Below are 7,671 nucleotides of genomic sequence, written 5' to 3' on the forward strand. Positions count from 1 at the left end.
TCTGACTAGCCTCCTGTTTTCACCACTCTACATGAGGAGCAACTCCACTGAAGTCAATAGACTTAGAAAAGTTAATGTATATATGCACACACATTTCTGTCAGCACCCAAAAAAGTAGACTCCTTCAAAACAGAAAAGAAAAGGGACATTGTCCTTGCTGCAAAGAGCTCACAAATTAGACATGATTTAAGGAGGATGTAACAAGACATTGGAGTTAACAATGGAGGTAACATCGATTAGATCATGTGGTTAGCTATCAGTGAGGGCTATTGTGCAGCATGATATAATAAAGAGGGTGTTTTTCTTCTCTAAAAATATCATTAACTGGATTGTACTGTTGGATACTAAAAAGCTTGAGAGCCTCCAAAAACCCTTCCTTAGATTTCCCAGCCATGTAGGAATAAGGAACTGTGAGAGGCCATTTTGTGTGTTGGGGGGAATTGTGGAGACTTCCTTTATCCCCATCTACAACATGAAGTCAGAGAGTTGGAGGAAATACTGATGAGGTAGCAAATAACCAAATGGTTCTTAAGCTGAGGAAAATATAAGGTTTGTACTGCAAGGTAGATAAACAGAAACAAACATGTTCCTTTGCATTAGCACAAATCCAAGCAATGGACCAGATCTGTGAAATGTTCCAGAAGACTTGACTCTACTAGACATTGTCAAAGCTGATGGCAAATGGTTAGTTTAACAGTCATCCCTGAGAAAAACTGATTTGATTTGGAAGAGATCAAGTCCCACACAATTTGACAGATGGAATCTAGGTTCCATATTTCAGTTGCCCTCAGAGAACTTGTTGGTGGAAAGGGAAGAACATGAGATTATTTTCCCCAAGTATCCAGAAAAACTCTTTTGCAGACAAGTGTTAATAATGATCGGATTCCATTTTTATGGCTACAGAGTTGAATTCTTGTTTGTGTCAAGCATATACCATGTAAGTAAGTACCTTTGGTCTTTCTCCCAGTGCTTTTGAACCAATAAGGCACTTTTGTGGAAGGGAAAAAAATCCCTGTAGCATTCTTCCTCCTCAGCTCCTTCCCCCACCCCCAAAAAAGGCCATCAATAAAAATATACAGTTTCACAGATTGACTCAGATTGTCTTCATATAAAATATATTTTAATGTAATATGTTCTGTCCCTACCACCAAGTACAGTTCCCCAACGCACACATACGCACTTCTCAAATGCTGTATTGGAGGAATGATATTCAGTCATTCAAAGGGCATCAGGAGACAGACTCCACCACGTCCCATGGTAGTTTGTTCCAATGGTTAATCACCCTGACTGTTCATTCAGAGAGATTAACTGATCTGCATAAGCAGAACTAGAATGTTCTCAAAGCAGATTAGTTCAGCCCACTTTTCACAGGCCTTCATACCAACAATTCTTCAGTGAAGATACTGTAGTGAAAGTGGGGCTGATCAATTAATTTCAGTGGAGCTAGAGCAATGTACACTAGCGGAGGATCTTCCCAGTGAAATGCAGATTTATTAGTATAAATGATATTTGAGATAGGGAGGAGATTACACTGCAGAATGATTGGAGTGTGTGTTAAACACTGTGCCTGTAAGTAGCTACAGAGATGTACAGTGTGGCTGGATACTGATACACAAAGTCTTTGTGTAGCCCCAGAAATTGTAAACTGTGCTCCCCTTTTTCCATCTGATATCTCTTATTCTGCAGGATTAACACACAAGGATAGTAAATGCTGACTAGGATAATAAAATATGTCTGTCTCCATAAATTTCCCAAACAAGGAAATAATCTCTCCAAGCCTCCCTGTCTACTCAAAACTTCATGACATCAGAACAAATTTTGATTGACTAATTTGTGGTCATGAGGGCAGGATGTTACTGTAATAACTGCTGGGGAATTTTTTTTTTGTTTTTACAAATTTACCCTTTATTAGGAGTCATGTACACCATAGTCTTTCCCAATATTGTAGGTTTTTAAGTTTCAGTAGATAAAAAACAATGCAGTGAAGAGTAAAGCTAATTGGAGGATTTGTGGCACATTGTGGCCTTGTTAACACATAGGCTCAGAACCTGCAGATAATATAGCTTATCTCATGGGTTTTATTCAATTACAACACTTCAGATCTTTTCAGCAATGACAGTTTAACATGAATAATGACCAACCAAATCTTGTCACTTCAGATTTGCAGGCAGATCCTTCACAGTCTTCCAGATAACTAGCCAGTGAAAATCACTTAGTAAAGATGCACAAGAATCATGTATACGATTCACCACATTAACAGTCATGTTTACTGGATCATGTGTTAGAAGGATAAGTGCACTTGTTACCTAAAAACCCAGGTGTCTAGGAGTTTCCTGTAAAATGACACATACATTCTGGTAGAACTGATCAATCAATCTTTAGATTATATAGATGAACTCAAATTCCATATCAATTTTACATGCTTTATGCAGTATCAGAAATGGAATTGCACTTTTAATACCAAATTAAAAAAGAAAAAAGTTTCTAGGTCAGGGCTCAAAAGTGCACTTGTATTTACCACAAACCAATTGTGGAAATTGTGGTGCAGATGCCTAGATAGATACAAAACTTGTCGTTAGTACACAGTTACAGTTAATACACACAGTCACCTGACTTGCACATGCAGTTAGGATCACTGTGCATTCAAATACATGCCATGATTCTGTGCAGCCCTCAGGCTTCCATTTAAATAAAATCTAAACTCTAAGTTCAGTTTACAGCATTAACAACTCAAAGATGATTAGATGAGGGGCTAAAGAAATGTCCTAGATAATGACACTTAAAACTGAGCTGAAATCCCAATAACTTGAAATAATCTCCCAGTGTCAAGTACAAGGGATGGATTATTCAACTAATCTAGAAGAAGCCATAATTCATTGTAAAGATTAAACTCTCAGAACTGGAAAGCTGTGTGGAATTCTTTTTCTTTGGATTCAGGTCTCAAATCCTACAGTGCTCTCATTCTGGGAAATGAATGTGATCCACCCAGAGACTAGTAAAATATAACAAACACAAATGACACTCTCCAAACCCTCCTTCCTCCAAGGCTCCTCTAGCTGCTGTTCCCTTGACAACAACCTCCTGGCAGGGCTTCTCAGGCAGCACTGGCTCCAAACCTCCTCTTCAGACCCATCCTCCTGAGCTCCAGTTTTATGTAGGACTGGCACTAGTCCAGTTGAAAACTGGTTAACCCCATTCTTGGCCTCTCTGTTTCTAAGGCTGGGTTCCATATATATGTAAAAACATGGTATGTGGCTGGCAGGCAGCAGTTCCTGCACCACAAATCTACACTAAACCCGAGAGCACCGATTTGATCTTGCACTCATTCCCCAGTGGCTGGACCAAGCCAAAGGAGCACTCTCAGTTCGTGCAGAAAGTTGTTGCTCAACATAGTCATGCCCTCTCTCCCAACGACTATGTGGAGGAGAGTAGGAGATGCTTAATCCAATCACCCACCCAGCAACAAAAATGTTGGCTGCCAACCAATTTTTGGAAAAAGAGATGTGATTTAAGAAAAGATGTGTGGCCTAGTTGTCAGTTTTATCTTAGTTAAAATGTGGCAATCCTTTGCAAACTTTAGGCACATGAAGCTGTTTGTCCTTAATGACAGGCCCAATATTAATGTTAAGCAGTAATTGAGGGAACATACTCAGTACCATTTCATAGTAGCAGCTGTGTTAGTCTGTATTTGCAAAAAGAAAGGAGTACTTGTGGCACCTTAGAGACTAACATTTGAGCATAAGCTTTCGTGAGCTACAGCTCACTTCATCAGATGCATTCAGTGGATTCGTCGGATACATTCAGTTTTTCCACTGAATGTATCCGACGAATCCACTGAATGCATCTGATGAAGTGAGCTGTAGCTCACGAAAGCTTATGCTCAAATAAATTTGTTAGTCTCTAAGGTGCCCCAAGTACTCCTTTTCTTTTTGTCAGTACCATTTATGCTTCCTGGATACGCTGGCCTAGATTCTTACAAGAGAGAATCCCTTCTTCACCCCTTGTTGCAGGTGGAGAAAATGTATAGGCTCCATGAACAAGGTATTTCACACTTACATTGTGCATATATCTATAGCTGATCTGTGAGTTTTTATTTACTTCCTATTTACTTTGACTAAGTACATTTAGTTGACAAAGGGTGGTCTTTCCTGTCCCTTGCAAGCAAGTTCCTCTAGCTCTTTCTTCCCTTTCACTTTAAGGAGCAAGGCTTGCTTGGAAAGGCAAGACACTCCCTGTATCTGAGTATACTCAGGTACCCACATTGATTTTAAAAACCACTGGAAAAAAGGTCTTCATTCCTATGTCCAAAGAGGTTTTATGATGAGTATCATACTGATGTGCCAAGATTATGCCGCCATTGCTGCAATTTTTCAACTAGAAAAGATATCACAATTTAGAGTACAGAGATATTAAGTATGGGATTGTCTGTTATCAAGATCAGTTTTCCACTCTATGCCATGAGTATTCATGGTATTTCAGTATTCCAAACACAGTAACCACCAGTTAGAAACTGGATATTTCCTTTCTGCAGTGAAGTGTCTGACAATTTTTGCAGTACTTCCCCTGCTGAATGTGGAGAATACCAAACTAATCATAGTAAAGGCAAATAAGTGGTGTGATAAACATCCATTTTAAAACTGGCATGCATAAGAACATATTGACTGAAAACAGACTAAAAGACCACACCAAAGGATACTGAAACACAGCAACATATCAAGATGAAGGAGGTGTGGCAATCCAAGGTTCAGAGTGTAAACAGCTTGTTAACATTCACAAAGGATACTAAATTGAGAGGAGTTGTAGGAGGGTTAGTAGGGTCACCAATTTTGGTCAGACCTATTCTTGGAGGGTTAACCACATGACAATCTTTAATTAAAGATTAATCTTTAATTCTTGGAGACTCCAGGACAATCCTAGAGCATTGGCAATCCAAGTTGTAAACACCAGTAAGAAAAAATAAATTAAAGCAAGGGTCTTGGAGAGATTAAAAACACAGCCAAACAACAACAAAATTCAGTTCAACATGGAACAATGCCGGCTAGTTATCAAAGGGAAAATAATTTATCTCACACATATGCAACAAAGGACAAAAGCTGGGAAGCTGTAATGCTGAAAGAGATCCACAAGGCAATAGTAGATAGAAAATCAGACTGGACTTTGCAATGCTACACAGCTGCAAAAAAGGCCAAACCCATTTTAGGCTGCATACATGAAAGGAGCAGTCCTCTGAACAGCTGTTGAGCAGTCACAGCTGGAATATTGCACAGAGTTCTGCTCATCATGTTACCAGAAAATTGACAGTTTGGAGAGAGTAAAGATTGAAATCCTTTCTAAGAAGCAAAAAAACCCCAAACTTGCCAGTTCCACACGAAACAAGAGTTCCTTTTCAGTGCATATTTAGTTTGCATTTGATGTCAGCATCATTTGTGAAGCAATGCCATCAAATAATTGTGGACGTTTCTATAGGAAGACAAACAGCACAGTTCTGTCACTAGTAGGGGAGTACTACTGAATTTACTTACATCTGCTGCATATTCTCTGACTTTCTCCCAGCAGAGAAAGTTTCCTATAGAAAATGGTCAGAAATGTGTCAGAAATCTATGAGCCCTCCCCATAACTGGAGATGATGGACAAACTTCCCCTCTCAATTATACTGCTGCAACCCCAGATCAAAAGAAGAAATCTGCCCAATATGAAAAACGGAACTAGTTATTGATGATTTAACGTAACATACTTTGCAGGTATTGAAAGTTCAATACAAACATACTTTGATTTGTGAAACTTTTAGCTCAATGTGCACTGTATTATTTGCCTGTTAAAATTAGCCATTAGCATGCAAACAGAATCAGCTACTATTGTAATATTGACTGTTAGCCACAGCATAAAAACTGGATGCAGAGTCTAGGAAAATAGGAATCAATGGCAGGATCAATTCAAACTGATGTTGACAATGAAGTTGTCTCATTGCAAATGTCCGCAGCCAGAATAGTCTTTTTTCTTTGTTTGTTGTTGAGAAAGTGAAATATTTTTAACCTTGCAGCAGAGTGAATTATGAGAATTGTACCTGTTGTGAATAAAAGTTCCAAGAATTTCAACACACCAAACAGGGCAATGACGTCTCTTTTAATGTTTGTTGTCCTATCTCCAATGCTAAGAACTAGGTGAAAACAACTGCAGGTTCCTCTGTAACAAAAACAAATGGGTTTAAATAATCTTGAGAGCTCAGTCACCCTCCCTTCAGATTTTTCTTCTTCCCAGATAGAAATTCTGGAGCTGCTTCTACCTCTGCAAATTTCTGAAGAGACTGGACTTCTGAAAAAGAGTATTTTCCTTGTAGGAGCTGAGGGAGGGAATCTCTAACATTTTTAAGGTTTACAAAGAAAGTATCATATTATGTTCCTTTCTGCTCTTCTAGAAAAGCATCCTTGATATTACATAGGTGCCAGTCCTTTAAAACACAGAAGACCTCAGGAGAGGAGATGAATGCCCTTATAAACTTGAATTTCCAAATTCAGTAAAATTGATGGTGCAGGACTGAGCCCTTATTGCTGCATCTAAGCAGTAGCCCAAAACACGGGCATGAAGGAGAAAATTGGGAGACATGGGGATTTTGCCTAGGTACATGGGTGCCTATAAAACAGGACTCTGTCCAGAAACCAATATAAATGTGAATAATCTCAGTCAATAATGGAGGCTGAATTTGATTTCACTTAGGTTGGTTTTATAATTTCATTGTCCCAAGTGGAATCAATCCTGATTTATGTTGCCTTGAGATCACAATCTGGCCTCAGTTCCTGAGCAGTCTGGAAGCACTAACATTCACAACGCCTGATGTTTGCTCGTACAGTAAGTTTTCACTGTTCGTAATTCTATGAAATATTTACATGCAGTCATGAGAGAGAGAGAAAAAAATCAACTTCATGTTTTCTTTCCGATGAGGAATGGCCTGGATTTTTTGTCTTTGTTCTAGGGATGGCACCAAATGCAGATCCATACCTGGAACTGATTTCAGATCTCAAAATTCTGGGCTATTCCAATCAAGGGGTTTGTTCAGCTGATTACTTTAGATTGTAAGGTCTTGGGGGGGGCAGATGACTGTCATTATTTATAGGTCTGCAACAGTGCTGAGCATATTCTTGTGTGGTCTAGTAGGAATTAGGAAACCTTGGTGCTATTCCTGGCTCTGCCTTTCACTTGCTGCGTGATCCTGGGCAAGTCACCTCACTCCTGTGGTTCTCTCTTCTCTCCCACCTGCATTGGCTATTTAGGTTTACGCTCTCTAGGGCTAGTTGTCTGATGCTATGTTTTAGTTTTATTCAAAAATAAATTAACATGAAACTTATGTACTAAGACAGTGTAACCAGGCTGTCTTGTCCTTCCATTCCCTGATCTCTCACCTCTTCTCCCTTCATTCAGCTATGCTGAGTTTGTAAGCTTTCAGGGACAAGAGCTGTGTCCTTTACTTACTCTATAAATCAGCTAGCGTGCTCTTGGGTGCTGTACAACAAACAGTAATATTAATAGAGAGAAGGGCTGCTTGTGAGATTCTGATCCTGATTTGGTTTTTGGAAATCCCAAAGCCTTGTGGATAGCCACATTCTGGATTTTGGTTCTTGAATTTGTTGTTGCGTTTGGCATCTGCTATGTTGCCAGTCTGATACGGATCATAGG

Source organism: Eretmochelys imbricata, chromosome 5 (genome assembly GCF_965152235.1).
Source record: "Eretmochelys imbricata isolate rEreImb1 chromosome 5, rEreImb1.hap1, whole genome shotgun sequence".
Taxonomy (NCBI): domain Eukaryota; kingdom Metazoa; phylum Chordata; order Testudines; family Cheloniidae; genus Eretmochelys; species Eretmochelys imbricata.